Source organism: Vicugna pacos, chromosome 14 (assembly GCF_048564905.1).
Source record: "Vicugna pacos chromosome 14, VicPac4, whole genome shotgun sequence".
Taxonomy (NCBI): Eukaryota; Metazoa; Chordata; class Mammalia; order Artiodactyla; family Camelidae; genus Vicugna; species Vicugna pacos.
The window spans coordinates 39,158,759-39,177,143 of NC_133000.1; the positions used below are offsets into that span (position 1 = coordinate 39,158,759).

The 18,385-nt window shown below is 32.3% G+C and overlaps 1 long non-coding RNA gene across 1 annotated transcript in view; it reads left to right on the forward strand.

The window, feature by feature from the left end:
• LOC140685514 (uncharacterized) overlaps positions 1–18,385 on the forward strand; it is a 34,279-nt gene that overhangs the window by 7,588 nt on the left and 8,306 nt on the right. The window contains exon 3 of the long non-coding RNA XR_012058763.1: positions 16,593–16,645. This is a non-coding gene — a long non-coding RNA (uncharacterized lncRNA). The remainder of the gene's footprint in view (positions 1–16,592; positions 16,646–18,385) is intronic.

Here is an 18,385-nt window from a genome sequence, read left to right on the forward strand (position 1 = left end):
CTCAATAGTCTAATAGATCATGACTTCAAAAGGGGAGTGATAAAAGCACTGAAGGAAGTAAGAGTGACTATAAGTAAGCATACAGAATACTATAAAAATGAAATAGAAACTATTAAAAACAGAAAACTCAATGGCTGAGATAAGAGCCAAGCAAAAGGCAGTCAAAAGCAGACTAAATAATGCAGAGGGACAAATAAGTAACTTAGAAGACAAGATAACAGAAATCACCCAATCAGAAAAACAGACAGAAAACCAAGTGAAAATTAATGAAAGCAATATAAGGGAACTTTGAGATAATATAGTGTCCCAATCTATGCCTAATAGGGGTCTCAGAAGGAGAAGAAAGAGTAAAAGAAATTGAAAAAGTATTTGAAAAAAGTCGTGACTGAAAACTTCACAAACTTATGAAGGAATTGGATATCTAAGTACAGGAAGCACAAAACAAATAGACTTATACCAAGACATATTATACTTAAGATAGCCAAGGTAAAGATAAATAAATGATTTTAAAGGCAGCAAGAGAAAAGCAAAGAGTGAGTTACAAGGGAACCCCCATAAGACTTTCAATTTATTTCTCAAAAAAAAATTCCAGGCCAGAAAAGAGTGGAAAGATATATTCAAAGCCCTGAATGAGAAAAGGCTGCAACCTAGGATACGCTATCCAGCAAGGCTATCCTTTAGAATAGAGGGAGAGGGAAAGAATTTCACAAACAAGCAAAAACTAAAGGAATTCAGCAGTACTAAATCTATCCTAAAGTAAATATTGAAAGGTCTACCATAAATAGCAAAGCAGGATGCTATACAAAGGAAAAAAAGTCATAATTGGAAATGTGATAACCACAATGAGTTACGATAGAATAAACATGAAACTGTAATAGAATACATCAAAATCATAAAAGGTGGGAGAAGAGAGCAAGAAAATACAGATTTTTTTCTTTTTCTTTTTTTTTTTTTGGTTCTTTTTAGGATGTGTTTGAGCCTATTTGATTATCAGTTTAAAGGAAACATATATAATATTGGGTTAATATACTTGAAAAACAGGACAACCATATATCATAAGCATACAACAGAGTCACAAAAACCAAGAAACCAAGAAAATTATCAAACCACAAAAGAAAAATAAAGAAACAAACAGGTAATACCAAATCAACTGGAAAACTAAGTTCAAAATGACAATAAGCACATGTCTATCAATAAGTACTGTAAATGGTAATGGACTAAATGCTCTAGTCAAAAGGATGAAAAAATTATGCAAATGAAAACTATAAAAAAGCAGGAAAGCAATACTTTTTTCAGACAAAATAGACTATAAAACAAAGACCACAAGGAAAGATAAAAAAAGACACTATATAATGATTAAAGGAGCAATAAAAGATGAGGACATTACACTCATTAACATATATGCATCCAATGTAGGAGCACTTAAATACATAAAGCAAATACTAACAGACATAAAGGGATGTAAACACAATCATAGTAGGAGGTTTCAACACCCCATTAACATCATTGGACAGGTCGTCCAGGTAGAAAATCAATAAAGCAAGGGAGATACTAAATTACACAATAGAAGAGTTGGACTTGGTTGATAGTTTTGGTTTCATTACATCCCCAAACACAGAATATACATTCTTTTCAAGTGCACATCGGATATTCTCTAGGATAGATCATATAAACAGGCACAAAAGAAGCCTCAACAAATGTAAGAGGATAAAAATTATTTCAAGCATCTTTTTTGATCACAATGACATGAAACTAGAAATCAACCACAGAAAAAGGAGGGAAAAAAGGACAGCATGGAGATTAAACAACATGCTACTAAAAGACCAATGAATCAAAGATGCAATCAAAGAAAACATTAAAAAATACTTTGAGACAAATGAAATTGAAAACACAAACACACAAAATCTATGGGATACAGCAAAAGCAGTCCTAAAAGGGAAGTTCATAGCAATACAGCCCTTCCTCAAAAAACAAGAACAATCTCAAATAAACAACCAACCACCTAAAAGAATTAGGAGAAGTAGAACAAACAAAACCTAAAATCAGCAGAAGGAAGGAAATAATAAAGGTTAGTGATGGAATAAATAAAATAGAGATTAAAAAAGTAGAAAAAAATCAAAGCAAGAGCTTTCTTTTTTTGAAAGAATAAACAAAATTAACAAACCTATAGTCAGGCTCACAAAGGAGAAATGAGTGAATACAAATAAACAAAGTAAGAAAGGAAAAAGGAGAAATTTCAACCAACACCACAGAAATTTAAAAAAAAAAAAGCCATAAGGTAATACTATGAACTATATGGAAACAAATTGGACAACCTAGAAGAAAAGGACAAGTTTCTTGAAACATACAACCCACCAAGACTGAATCAAGAAGAAACTGACTACTTGAAAGGTCCGATCACTACAAATGAAATAAAATAAACAAAATCAACAACAAAACTGCCTATAAACAAAAGCCCAGGACCAGATGGCTACACTGGGGAATACTATAAAACATACAAAGAACTTGTACCAATCCTTCTCAAATCTTTCAAAAGACTGAAAATGAGGGAGTACTCACACTCATTCTATGAAACCACCATCACCCTGATACCAAAATCAAAGAAACTACCCAAAGAGAAAATTGCAAGCAATGCCATTGAACATAGATGCAAAAATCCTCAACAAAATATTAGCAAATAGAATGCAACAGCACATAAAAAACATCATACACCATGATCAAATTGGATTCATCTATTAAGATTCAACATAGGCAAATCAATGTGATACACCACATCAACAAGAGAAAGAGCAAAATGATCATCTCAATACTTGCAGGAAAAGCATTTGATAAAATTCAGCACCAATTTATGATAATTCTTATCAAAAAGGGTATAAGGGAACAAATCTCAACATAATAAAAGCTATTTATGACAAACCCACAGACAGCATTAATATTCAATGGTGAAAAGCTGAAAGCCTTCTCATTAAAATCTGGAACAAGACAAGGATGCCCACACTCACCACTTCTATTCAACATAGTCTTGGACATCCTAGCCACAGCAATCAGGCAAGAAAATGAAAGGAATCCAAATTGGAAGAGAAGAAGTAAAATTGTCATTATACAGATGACATGATACTATATATATATATAAAACCCTAAAATCTCCACACAGAAAATACTAAAGCTAATAAAATAATTCAGCATTGTAGTAGAATACAAGCTTAACATACAGAAATCAATGGCATTTCTTTACTCTAACATTGAATTAGAAGGAAAATAAAGTAAACAAATAATCCCTTTTAAAATAGCATCCAAAACAATAAAATACTTAGGAATAAATATGACCAAAGAGGTGAAAGTCTTATACATGGAGAACTACAAACCATTGATTAAGGAAAGTAAATGTGATTTAAAGAAATGGAAGGTCATCCTATGCTCCTGGATTGGATGAGGCTTGAATTGGGTGAGTCAATATCCTTAAAATGACCATACTTCCCAAGACAATCTACAGATTGAATGTGATTCCTATCAAGTTATCTAGGACATTTTTCACAGAAAGACACCATATAATCCTAAAATTTATATGGAATAACAAAAGACCCAGAATTAGCAAAACAATATTGAAGAAAAAGAATGAAGCTGGAGGAATAACCCACCTAGACTTCAGAAAATGCTACAGAGCTACACTGATCAAAACAGCATGGTATTGACATAAAAACAGACAAATGGATCATTAGAACATAATAGAGAGCCCATAAATAAGCCTACAGACCTATGGTCAATTAATCTTTGACAAAGGAGGCAAGGATATACCACGGAGAAAAGATAGTCTCTTCAGCAAGTGCTGTTGGGAAAGCTGAACAGCCACAATAAATCAATGAAGGTAGAATACACCCTCACACCATAAACAAAAATAAACTCATAATGTCTTAAAGTCTTAAATAAAAGACAAGACATGATAAATCTCCTAGAAGAAAACATAGGCAAAACGTGCTCTGACATAAATCTTAGCAATGTTCTTCTAGGGCAGTCTACCCAGGCAATAGAAATAAAAGCAAAAATTAACAACTGGGACCTATTAAATTTATAAGCTTTTACACAGCAAAGGAATCCATAAGCAAAATAAAAAAGAAAATCTACAGACAGGGAGAAATATATATGAAAATGATGTGACTGACAAAAAACTTAATCCAGATTATATAAACAGCTCATACACCTTAATAACAAAAAACAAACAGCTCCACCCAAAAATGGCAAGAAGACCTAAACAAGCAGCTCTCCAATGAAGACATAAAAATGGCCAAAAGGCATATGTAAAATTGCCCAGTACCACAGATCATCAGAGAAATGCAAATCAAAAGTACAATGAGGTATCACCTCACACCAGTCAGAATGGCTGTCATTAAAAAAATCCATGAACAACAAATGCTTGAGAGGGTATGGAAAAAGGGGAACCCTCTTACACTGCTGTTGGGAATGTTTTTTGGTGCAGCCTTTATGGAAAACAGGATAGAGATTCCTAAAAAAAATTAAAAGCAGACTTACCATATCATCCAGCAATCCCATTCCTGTGCATATATCTGGAGGAAAATTCAATTTGAAAAGATTGAACCCCAATGTTCATAGAAGTACTATATACAATAGCCAAGACATGGAAATAAGCTAAATATCCACTGACATATGACTGAATAGAGAAGATGTGATATATTTATACAATAGAATACTACTCAGCCATAAAAAATGAAATAATGCCATTTACAGTAACATGGATGGAACTAAAGATCATAATTCTGAGTGAACTAAGCCAGAAAGAGAAAGAAAACTATCATATAATATCATTCATATGTGGAATCTAAGACAGAAAAAAGAGGACACTAATGAACTCATGTACAAAACAAAAACAAGATCGCAGACATAGTAAACAGTTGTATAGTTACCAGGGGGAAGGGCATGGGAAGGGATAAATTTGGGAGTTTGAGATTTGCAAATGGTAGCCATTATATATAAAAATTAATTAAAAAACACAAGTTTTTCCTATAAATCACAGAAAAGTATATCCAATATTTTGTAATAACCTTTAATGTGAAAGAATATGAAAACAAATATATATAAGTGTATGCGTGACTGGGACATTGTGCTGTACACCAGAAATTGACATATTGTAACTGAATGTAACTTCAATAAAATTTTAAAAAATCTATATACATATTTGACATTTGTATGTATAATACACACAAATGCACATTTATTTATATGATTTAGTACATATAATTTAATGTATTTTTTTTATTGTGGTATATTTTCCCAAGCAATACCTAAACTCCTGAAAATGAAGGTGCAAAATGAAAATAAAACAAAAGTTTAGTATATCAGGGAGTTTCAAGATCTGTCTTGCCATGTACAAGGAAGCCAAAGAGCACCATTCATTTATTTTGTCTCTTTAAATCTCTTCAGTAAAGCATTATAAATAAATTCCAAGAGAAGGAAGACATTATGATCTGATATTTATTACTGCTTATTAAAATACAAAAAAAATTCCTCAAGCCTCTTTAATGCAACAACAATTATAAACACTCATTGACCATCAGTATGAAGTAGAATAAATATCTGCATGCTAAACTACAAGCGAAATAGTAATGGGTGGTATTCTCCTTAATTCATAGCCTAGAACTAGTTTAAAAAATGGAAATAACTTTTTCAACTTAAATTTTTATTGTGATAAAAATACATAATATTAAATTTACCATCTTAAATATTTTTAAGTGTACAGACAAATAGTGTTGAATATTTTAATATTTTTTACAAGCGATCTCCAAAACCTTTTTACTTTACAAAACTGAAAGTCTGTATCCATTAGACACTAATTCCTCCTTCCTTATCACCCTAGACTTTGGCAACAAGTTTTACCTTCTGTTTCTAAGATTTTGAATATTTTTGATACTTCATATAAGTACACCCTATAGTATTTTTCCTGCTTTGACTAGCTATTATTTAGCATAATATCCCTGAGGTTCATACACACTGTAGCATGCAACAGAATTTTCTTTTTTAAGGCTGCATAGTACAGCATTGTATTTATATATCACATTTTCTTCATTCTTTCATCCATTCATAGACACTTTGGTTACTTCCTATTCTTGGCTATTGTAAATATAATGCTGCAATAAATATGGTTGTGCAAATATCTCTTCAAGGTCCTTCTTCTAATTCTTTAGAATCTATACTTAGAAAGAAGATTGCTAGACCATAAAACAACTTTACTTTTAATTTTCTGAGGAAACACCATGATATTTATCATAATGGCTTTACCATTTTATGTTCCCATGAAGAATGTTCCAATTTCTTCATATCTTTACTGACACTTGTTATTTTCTATTATTTTGATAGTGACCATCCTAATGAATGTGAGATAATATTTCAATGTAGTTTTGATTTACATTTTTTATGTTTAGTGATGGAAACCATCTTTTCATATGCCAGCTGGCTATTTGCATATCTTCATTGAAAAATTATCTATTCAAATTCTTTGCACAATTTTTAATTAGCTATTTTTTTATTGTTGAGTTGTATAAGTTTCTTATATATTCTGATTAATTATTAATACCTCACTAGGTTTATTATTTACAAATATTTTCCCTATTCTGTATGTTGTCTTCTCACTGTATTGGTTGTTTTCTTTGTAGTACTGATTTTTTAAGTTTGTTGTAGTCTCATTTGTCTATTTTTGGTTTTGTTGCCTGTGCTTTTGATGTCACATTCAAGAAATCATTGCCAAATCCAATGTCCTGAAAATTTTCTGCTATATTTTTTTCAGAGTTTTAAAATTTTTAGGTCTTATCTTTAGGCCATTAACATATTTTGAATTAGTTTTCCTATGTAGAGTAAGGTAATGGTCAAAATTCATTCCTTTGTATGCAGATATCCAGTTATCCCATCATTTTTGGATACAACTACCCATTTCCCATTGGGTAGTATTGTCACCCTTATTGAAGATAATTTGACTATATACACAGGGATTTATTTCTGAGGTCTCTATTCTGTTTCATTGGTCTGTCTTTATTCTAGTACCAAGCTATTGTGATTACAGTTGCTTTGTTGTATATTTTGAAATCAGGAAGCATGAGGCTTCCAAGTTTGTTGGCAGATCATTTTACCTACTTGGGTCCCTTGATATTAATATGAATTTTAAGATGGATTTTTCTATTTCTGCAAAAAAAAAGTGCTATTGGGGTTTTCATAGAGATTGCATTAAATCTATAAATCACTTTGGGAAGTATGGGCATTTTAAGAATATTAATTCTTCCAATCCATGAACATGAGATTTTTTTCCATTTATTACATCCTCTTTTATTTCTTTTAGCAATGTTTTCTATTTTCAGTGTACAAGTCTTTTTCCTCTTTCATTAAGTTATGTCTAAGTCTTTTATTATTTTTAATGATAATGAGATTATTTTTAAATTTATTTTTCTGGTTAATCACTATTAGTGTATAGAAGTACAACCAATTTTTGCATGTTGATTTTGTATCCTGAAACTGCCAAAATCATTTATAAGGGTTGAGAGATTGTGTGTAGTTGTGTGGATGTTTAGGGTTTTCTATGATTTGCAGATCATGCTATCTGCAAAGATAATTTTACTTTTTTTCTTTTTGATTTAGGTGAACTTTATCTTTTTTTCCTTGTCAATTTTTTCTCGCTAGGATTTCTAATACTATATTGAATAGTAGAGGCAAGATTTGGAATCTGTGCATTTTCCCTGATCTTTAGTCTTTCATCACTGAATATGATGCTAGCTGAAGGCTTCACAGACATGGCATTTATTATGTTGAGGTAGTTTCCTTCTAGTACAATTTGTTAGATTTTTTAATAGATTTTATTTCTTAAAGCAGTTTCAAGTTCAGAACATAACTGAGGAGAAAATACAGAGAGTTCGCACATAGCTCTCCCTACCCACTCATATATATACTCCCCTACCCTCAACATGTCAATTATTGTGTGGCGTAATTGGTACAATTGATGAACCAACATGGACACACTATTATCACAAAAGTCCATAGTTTACAGTAGGGTTCACTCTTGATATTATACATTCTATGGGTTTTGACAAGTGCATAATGACATGTAGCCACCACTGCAGTATCGTACAGAATAATTTCATTGCCCTAAAAATCCCTTGTGCTTCATCTAGTCATTCCTCCCACCCTCCCTCTCCTGAAACCCCTGGAAACCATGATCTTTTTATTGTTTCTGTAGCCGTGTCTTTTCCAGAATGGCATTTGGTTGGAATCATAGTTTGTAGACTTCTCAGACTATCTTCTTTCATTTAGAAATATGTCTTTTAAGTTTCTTCCATATCTTTCATGGCTTGATAGATCATTTTTTTACTGTATATATATATATTTTAATTTACATATATGTACTGTTTGTTGTTTCTAAGAATGTTCAGAACTTTAGTTTTTAAAATGTACATAATATCAAGGGATTAAAGCCAACGACAAAATAAGAATTCAAAAAGATACATACACCCTGCTATTAATAGCAACATTATTTATAATTGCCAAGATATGGAAACATCCTAAGTGCACATCAATAATTGAATATATAAAGAAGATGCTATATATATATATATATATATATATATATATATAAACACAACTCACCCATAAAAAAGGATATTTTGCCATTTGTGGCCCTTCATTCACTTTTTTTTCACTTCAAAAACCAGAATTTTATAACTGGCAGATACACTTCCATTACATGAAAATCAACAAAATACCTAGAAATTTAACCAAGGAGGTTACCTATACTATGAAAACCAAAATGACCCAAAGAAATGGAAAGATTTCTTGTGCTCTTGGATTGGAAGTATCAACACTATCAAAATGGCCACACTATCCAAAGCAATCCACAGATCCAATGCAACCCTTATCAAAATATTCACAACATTCTTCACAGAACTAGAAAAAACAATTCCAAATTTATAAGGAACCACAAAGAACCCTGAACAGCCAAAGCAATATTTTGTAGATCTCTTTTTTCCCCCTCTTTCTTCTTTTTGTTCTCTTTCTTATGGTTTAATGACTAGAAAAGGTCTGTCAACATTTGTTGTAAAGCTGGTTTGATGGCGCTGAAATCTTTAGCTTTTCTTTATCTCTTAAGCTTTTGATTTTTCCATCAAGTCTGAAAGAGAGACTTGCTGGATAGAGTATTTTGGTTGTAAGCTTCTCCCTTTCATAACTTTAAATATATCATGCTACTCCCTTCTGGCCTGTAGAATTTCTGTTGAAAAATCAGCTGATAACCTTATGGGAGTTCCCTTGTATGTTATTTGTTGCTTTTTTCTTGCTAATTTCAATATTGTCTCCTTATTCTTAATTTTTGTCAATTTGATGACTATGTGCCTTGATATGATCATCTTTGGGTTGATCCTGTGTGGTACCCTCTGGGCTTCCTGGACTTGGGTGACTGTTTCCTTTCCCAAGTTGGGGAAGTTTTCAGTGATCATCTATCCAAAATTTTTATCATATCATTTCTCTCTCTTCTCTTTCTGGAACCCCTATAATTCAAATATTAGAGTGCTAGTGTTGTCCCAGAGTTCTCTTAAACTATCCTCATTTCTTTTCATTCTTTTTTCTTTTTTCTGTTCTGAAGTAGAGATTTTTACTAATCTACCTTCTAGTTCACTGTTCTGTTCTTCTGTCTCATTTAGTCTATTCTTGGTTCCTTCTAGTATATTGTTCATTTCAGTGACTTTATTCTTCAACTCTGTTTGGGTACTCTTTATATTTTCCAACTCTTTGCTAAAAACTTCACTCTGTGCATCTATACTCAGCTTGAATTCTCTGAACATCTTGGCCATCATTACTTTAAATTCATCCTCAGATAACTTGCCTATCTCCTCATCACTTATTTCTTCTTCTGGAATTTTATCTTGTGCTTTGTTCTGGGAAATTCCTTTGCCTCCTCATATCATCTAACTTTCTATGTGTTTTTGGATTCCTTCCACAGGCTTTGGGATTATTGTTTTCTTATTTCTAGTACCTGCTCCTGGTGGATGAGGCTGGACTAGAGGCTTATGCAGGTTTCCTAGCAGAAGGAGCCGGTGCCTACCCACTGCTGGGTGAAGTTTTGTCCTGGACCTCTGGTGGGTAGAGCTGTGTCTAGAGGCCTTTGTGGCTCAGAAAGTCTGATGATGGGTGTGGCTGTGTTCCCACCCTGTATGTTGTTTGGCCTGAGGCTTCCCTACGGGCTGCTGGGCAGGGCTAGATCTTGGTGCTAATGATCCAATTAAGATGTCAGCCTCCAGAAAAGCTAGTGTAGATTAACGCTTCCAGAATGGCTGCCACCACCTTTTATGTCCCCTGAGTGAGCCACAGTCTTCCCCCTCATCCCCAGGATGCCCTCCAAATCCTGCAGACATGTCTGGTCCAAGTTCCTATGAAATCAGTACTTCTGCCTTTGGACCTGGTGCACATGAGTTTCCTTGTATGCTTCCCAAGTGAATGGATTCTCTGTTTCCCCCAGTCCCATAAGGCTTCCAGAGCCAAGCCTCCCTGGCCTTCAAAACCAGATGTCCTGGGGTCTCCTTCTCATCCCAATGTCAGAACCCAAGCTGGGAAGACTGATATGGGGCTTAGACCTCTCACTCTTCTGGGAGGGCCTTTGCTATTTAACAGATCTTCAGCTTGTGGGTTGTCCACCTGAGGGGTATGGGGCCCAATTATATCAAGAGCATGCCCCTCCTACTGTCCTGCTGTCATTCCCTCTCTATGTTTCCAGTTGAAGAAAATCCTTTTTTTGTTAGGTTGCATTCTTTTTTCAATGATTGTTTAGCATTCAGTTGTGGTTTTATTGTAGTCATGAGCAGAGGCAAGCTCGTGGTCCTACCACTCTGCCATCTTGACTGAAAATGAGTCCTAATTTGTTAAATGTTTTTATCACAAAGTAGATTGAGTTTTGTCAATTTTTTTTCTGAATCAGTTGAGATTATCATGTGGTTTTGCCCTTGATTCTGTTAATGTGCCATGTTACATTAATTGATTTTCCTATATTGAACCATGCTTTCCTGATATAAATCCAATCCAGGTATAAACCTTATCTGGTTATGATGTATAATGATGTTAATGTGTTGTTAATTTGGTTTGCTAGCATTTTTTGAGAATTTTTACATCAATATTTTTCAGGGATATTGGTCTTCAGTTTTTTGTGGGTTTTTTTGTCTGGTTTTAGTTTTAGGGTGATGATTGTCTCATAGAATGAGTTTGAGAGTGCTCCTTAATCTTAAATTCTTTGGAAGAGTCTGAGTAGGATTAGTGTTAATTCTTTAACTGTTTGGTAGAACACTATAGTGAAACCATCTGGCTTTCCTTTGTTGAAAGATTTTTGATTGCTGTTTTAATCTCTTTACTCTTTATAGGTTTATTCAGATTTTTATTTTTTTTTTTTACAATTCAGGTGATAAGTTTCTCTTTTGCTATCTTGCTGACAACACTCCTCCTTGGAGTATATCTTTTTAATTCAATGCATTAAAGGTAGATTTATGTGCACTAATATAAATCCAATAACATTTTCGTTTGCTATCCATCCCAAAACTAATAAAGTTTTATTAATGAGGGAAATTTTATTCTGAACAATAGGAAATAAAAGAATATGAGTAATATTTTTAGTAGAAACAATATCATGTGGTGTAAAATAAATACTACAATTTCAACCTTTAATTTTTGACTATGGTCATTAATTATAAAATATTTTTAACTATTAATACATTTCTATTGATTTTGTAATGCAAAAGGAACCTAGTCAATCTGGACAAATTATAGTTAATAGTGATAGCAAAGGATGAACATTTACAGAGTGTTGATAATGTGACATTTATAATTTGAGTATATTTTTCTTTGGCCCTGTTGGAGCTTTGATTAGAAGCAATATTAAGATAAGAGTTGAAGCATATAATTTAATACATAGTGTAAATTTAGGCTCTGGAATCAGACAATTGTGAGTGAAAATATTCCTACTTCACTACAGAACTGATGGTATTGTGCAAGTTATTTAATATCTCTGAATCTCAAATTTTATGCAAAATATTATAAGATTAATACATATTTCATACTGTTGTTTTGAGGGTTAAATAGTTCTAGCAGTAATAATGGTAACAGTACTAGTAGTAGCAGTAGCTAACGTATATTGACTGTTTACCATGTGTAAGAACCAGTGTTCAGAGATTTATATGTATTAAATGACTGCACACTTTCTGGAAAATAATACTAGCACTCAATAAATGCTAATGCATTGTTATTATTACTGTCACTATTCATGAAAATTACAAACTAGATTTGATTACAAAATTACATGACAGGCCACTAGAAAAGAAGCCTAAGTTGAAGGAAGCAATAGACCATTATGATTTTGGAGGCCAAATATTATCATTTTTAACTGAAAAAAATCTACATTTCTTATTCAGGAGAAAGAATTAGTTTTAAATAAAATTTGAGATGGACAAAATTTTTCCTTATCAATTTATTTATTTAAGAAATATAGTTGCAATGCAATATTATATAAGTTACAAGTTTACAATATAGTGATTTGCAATTCTTAAAGGTTATACTCTATTTATAGTTATTATACAACAATGGCTCTATGTGTTGTACAATATACCCTTGTAACTTATTTTATAGTTTATACTTCTTACTCCTCTACCCCTGTATTGCCTGCCCCCCTTCCCCCTTCCCACTGGTAATCACTAGCTTGTTCTCTATATCTGTGAGTCTGATTCTTTTATGTTGTGTGAACTAGTTTGCTGTATTTATGAAATTAGACATATAAGTGATATCATACCATATTTATCTTTCTCTGTTTGACTTATTTCACTTCGCATAATGTCCTCCAAGTCCAGGCATGTTGCTGCAAATGACAAAGTTTCATTCTTTTTTTTGGTTGAGTAGTATTCCATTGCACATATATATACTACATCTTCTTTATCCATTCATCTGTGGATGAACAAATAGATTTGTATGGAAACATAAAAGACCCTGAATAACCAAAGCTATCCTGGGAAAGAAGAACAGAACTGAAGGTATCACTTCAGACTATAGTACAAAGCTACAGTAATCAAAAGAGTATGGTACTGGCAAAAAAACAGACACATAGATCTATGGAACAGGATAGAAAGTCCAGAAATAAATGCACACACTTATGGTGAATTAATCTGCAACAAAGGAAGCAAAAATATACAGTGCAGAAAAGACAATCTCTTAGAAAATTGGTACTGGGAAAACTGGACAGCTACATGTAAAAGAATGAAATAGAACAGTCTTTAATATCATATACAAAAATAAATAAATAAATAAATGTAAGAGTGGATACTCCTAGAGGAAAATGTAGGCAGAACATCCTGACATAAGTCACAATAATTTTTTGGAATCATTTTCTTTATCTACTTCTATTTCCTCCAAATTTTTTAGTAGGTACTTCCTTTCCATCATTGATATTCTTTATTTTCCCATTCAGAAGTTTCTTCTGACCAGCTGAAGCCTCTCATTTTATAATGTTTCCATAAATAAACTTTAATTTCTTTATCCATACAACATCAAAATTTGTCAGGACTTATATGTCTCATTTTTTGAAGTGACTGTGGAAACAAATAGACTGCCATGTTTTAAATATCTATCAACTATATATTACACATTCTCGTTAAGGACTCCTTAATACACACACACACACACATACACACACACACACACAGATATATATGTATCTATCTACCTATCTAGTAAATTGGCATTTCTATCTATATAACAAATGCATTATAAAATAAACCTTAAGCTATGTATTTTTGGTACTCATGTCCTGATAAACAGTTGAAAATATGTTTTGGAGTAGTTAGGTTTTTAGTGGTCTCTTGAATTCACCAGACAGATTTGTTCTATACTGCTCACAATATTCATGAGGCCATCTTTACTCAAGAAAACTGGGGGATCCAAATTATTAGCAAAAATGCTCCATGTTTTCCATGACCTAAAACATAACTTGACTCCAACAACCCTTACAGTCTTTTGAAAATACTGACTTTTTTATTTATCCCAAAATTATATTTAACCATTAATCCTGCATAGGACCTGTATATTCTTTTTGTAAAAAAGAAAAATCAATGATTTTAATGGACAAAAAGTGTTAAGAACATTGATTTACAGATTAGGGAATCATTCCTGCTCTCATTTAGAATTCCTCATACTAATTGGGAGTAAATAAATACAATGTCTTTGGGGCACTAAAGTATAAGCAAGAAAGTTGCTAAACTATGTAAGGGAGAAAATATCCACTATAATCAGTCTTTTACTCTTAAATTTCTTTACATGGGTGGTCAGATCTTAGGTTTCATTCTCAGAAAGACTGGGGATGTGGTTGAGTCTGCTTTTTGTGCAGTGCCTTGGGAATGACAATCTGCTAAGGACTGCTTCTCTGATAGCTACAGTCACAAGGAACCCAGGAATGCAAGTCCCCTGGTCTCCAGAACCACGCAGTCAAGGAGCATCCCTGAGTGATAGCCACAAAAATCAGGGCATCAGATATAAAATCCAGGACACCAGACATGGGTAGAAACTCCCCTCTGGGAGATGCTGGCCTTGGAGTGTGGCTACGGCTGTTCAAAGATGGTTCTTAAAACAAAGGTGAGGGGAAGGCAAATTAAAAAAAAAAATTAAAAAGAAATAAATGAGTAAAAATTAAAAAGGGATTTTTTTAAATGGTGTCTATCAGCTTCAGCAAGGCAGAGAGAGAGCACAGAAGGTGCCCACTGGCTGGAGGATAAAGATGCCACCCTTGAGAAAGGGAAAAAAATAGAAGTCACCTACCAGCATTAGAAAGACAGAAGGAGAACAGGAAGATGCTACTCAGCAGCCTGCAACCTTGGAGAGTATTCCAGCAGGTCCCTGCCCCTCAGATCAATGCTTTAAAATTAGTAAATGAGTCCCTTTCACATCAAATGTGAGTACCTTTCAAAGGGCTGATTCTATGCTGGTTCTATGCTCTGCCCTGGTGCTAGTGTCTAGACTCATTTCATCACAGCCCTGCATGTCTGGAGAGCAGAAGACTTGTTGGTCTTCAATGCCAGTATTTGGGAGACTCATCTCTCAGTTTCTGGTCTTAAAAGTTGGAGTGCCCAATGTGGAGTACAAACACTTCTCTCCACAGGAAGATGCTCCAGATTTTGAGTTCCATCCTGACTGTGGGTCACCATGCCTTGGTGGGATTTATAGCAAGATTGTGTCTCAGTTTTTCCTCTCCACTTTGAAGTGGTTTCCCTCATTTGCCCAATGTGAAGGAGTTGTTCTGCCAATTTCTAGCTTTTTTTGAGAGGAAATTGTTTCATTTAACTTTAGATTCAGTTTGTAGCAGTAGGTAAGTTCAGAATCTCCCACTTCACTGTCTTGAACCAAATGACTTCTCAGATTTTAATGTGCCTAGGAATTACCTGAGAATCTTGTAAAAATGCAGATTCTAATTCACTAAGTCTGGGGTGAAATGTGATTCACATTTTTAACCAGTTCCCAAAGGAGCTTCTGTCAAACATCAGATCATATCCTGAGCTTTTCAAGGAGAAATAACCTAAACTCAAGTAAACTGTATAATGTAACTCTTAAAAGTATTCAACAATAATAAAAGAGAGTTTATAAATCTCTGTTTTAAATAATACAAAATTTATTCTTATCTAAATCAAGCACTTAATTCAGACAACTGAACATTCAATAACATAGTGTATAATTTAAGATGTCAAAAATATATCCTTACTGGAGATATGTGTGACATCTATTAGGTAGAGCAGGGTATACATCAAAATTTCTTTTATATTTTTGAATTTAGATGTCTATTACATTATATGTTATGTTATACTGTATTTTGCATTATGCTAAATGGTAACATTGGTTAGTTGATCATTTGCCATGAATATTTTCAAGTATTTTCTGTAATTGTATCATCAAAGGAAATCTTAATCAGATTGCATTATTTCATAAAATTTATTTTAAACTATTTCAAAGTAATGTGATCACTATAACTTGCATTGCATAACCAAACACTGGTTTATTGCATTTATTTATATATAAATTAAGTTGAATTGAATAAAGTCTTTGGGATAACAAGTGGATCATCTGTATATTAAAATATGAACATGCTTGAAATTATTTTTAAAAGTCATTAATTTATTTAAAAGACACATGAGAAAAAAACTAATGTCTTAGGTGCATGAGAAACTTTATCTGTAATATTTTTATACTTCTCTATTATCTACATTTTAAACCATTGACAAGCACAGTAAGATGATCTTTTAAATCACTCATTATACATGATATTCTATTATCTTACATCCATTATAACTTGTTAGAAACTTTTAATAATGCATGACTCCAGAAGGCAATTCCCCATAATAGATACAGATACTTAAATATTACTCCATCTATATTTTATTACTTTATGAAGCATAGTGGCAACTGAGCCAGTAATTTTGTCAGAAATGAATGGTTACTAAGCAGTTTCAAAATTATCCAAAGTATTAAATGTGACAGCATAAAATAGCAAATCAATTTCATTTTCTCTTTTTTAAATTTTATTTTCCCAGTAAAGAAAGAGTTATTTGAAGCTTTCTTATGAACTTAAAAACTCAATAAAAAGGTAAGATAATTATACAGAGTTGATTAATGTCCTATATATCATATTATCTGTATCAGAATGCTATAATTTAATGATTGTTTGTATACAAAACATTCATTTTTGGCAGAATAGCATCTATTATCTTTTCTAATCAGCATAAAAATGAAAATTAATCAGATCCTTGTTAAATTTCAGCATGTCTTATTTAAATAAAGCATCAACTTTTTGAATTTATTTTCAGTTGGAAAAGAGGAAGAACTTCGACTTTATTTTACTTTGCTGATATAAAATGATTCCATTTTGGAGGTATTTGTAGGATCCTCTTTCAAAAAGAACTAATATGAACTGTATAGAAGGGAAAAAAGTTCCAGATGACTAAACAGCTTTTTTTGTAAATGATATGAAAATCAACATTGGTAGATCTGAGTAATGTAGTAAAATTATTTTTAGTACAGATAATCCAAGAGTTTACTTGCTGTTTATAAAATGATAATTTTACATTATGTGTTTAATGAAGAAGGGTTACATGAATTGGAAAATGTTGCCTGTGACAAATTTCAAGGCTTATGAAATTCACAAATGCATAAGTAGATAAGAAAGTATGACTGGAACATTGTTAATACCTTTTCCAAAAACAGAAAAAGTAGACCATCTCTACATTAAGACTTTCCAAGGTCGGGTACAAGATGCTATGTCTTCCTTGTTAATCCACTCTTACATTTAATTTTCTAGTCAGTAAATTTACTAAACAATTTAAATATGCTTTAGTATCTTTTTAGTTAGCCCTGTTAATAAATTATAATCATATAATTACCATTGACATCTTCATGTCAAATAAACACCAAGGTAGTTTCATACATCCAGAATTTATGGAAATAGATATTTTTACATTTAATGCTCAAACTTGAAATTATTTTTATTGGGCTAGAATTTTGTCTAATGGCAAGTTAATGGCTTACCACAAGCATCCTATTAAGCATACCTTCTAAATGTACATTTTGTACACTTATATGTACAACCTTACTTATTATTCAGTATGGTGGCACCAACATTCTCAAATGATAGAGTTATAAAGGAGATTTCCAGCAATTGTATAATAGGTGTTCTTAATATATATTATTCTAACAAATAAATAATTTTAAAGTGCGAATTAGGCCATTTTTGTAACTCTTTTTTGTATTTTCTCTAAATTGTTATAATCCATCATAAAGTGTTTCTACTCCTTCCAGCATACTATTTTGCCTGATCATTTTGAATATTTTTTTCTTTTTCAATTTTAAGCTTTTATCAGTTATGTTATATAGACTTCTTTTAGTTACTTTGTCATATGGCATTCCAGATTAAAAAGTTGAAGTTTTGGTCAATGGGAACAAAACAACCAAAATTCTAACATCAAAAAGTATATACTGTTAACTAAAAATACAGGTAGATCCACTGATACTGTTGTCTGGTCGCAATAACACTACTTGTATTATACAGTTCATATGTTTATTGAAAAACAGATACTGAAGATCCAAGAATTGTAATTTAATATGTAATGTAACTGAATATAACTGGTGAGACAATTTATCATTAAGTTATATTTTATGTTTACATAAAATTTAAATTATTATAATCTCTCATCCATCTCCAGTACAGAATGTAATTATTGATCCTAGGTAGAGATTAGTTTAGTTCACAGACTTGAATTTGATTCTATACATGAAACTGAATAATTCTGTCATGTTTACTTTCCCAAGAATTAGATTAAAATGCTTTAAA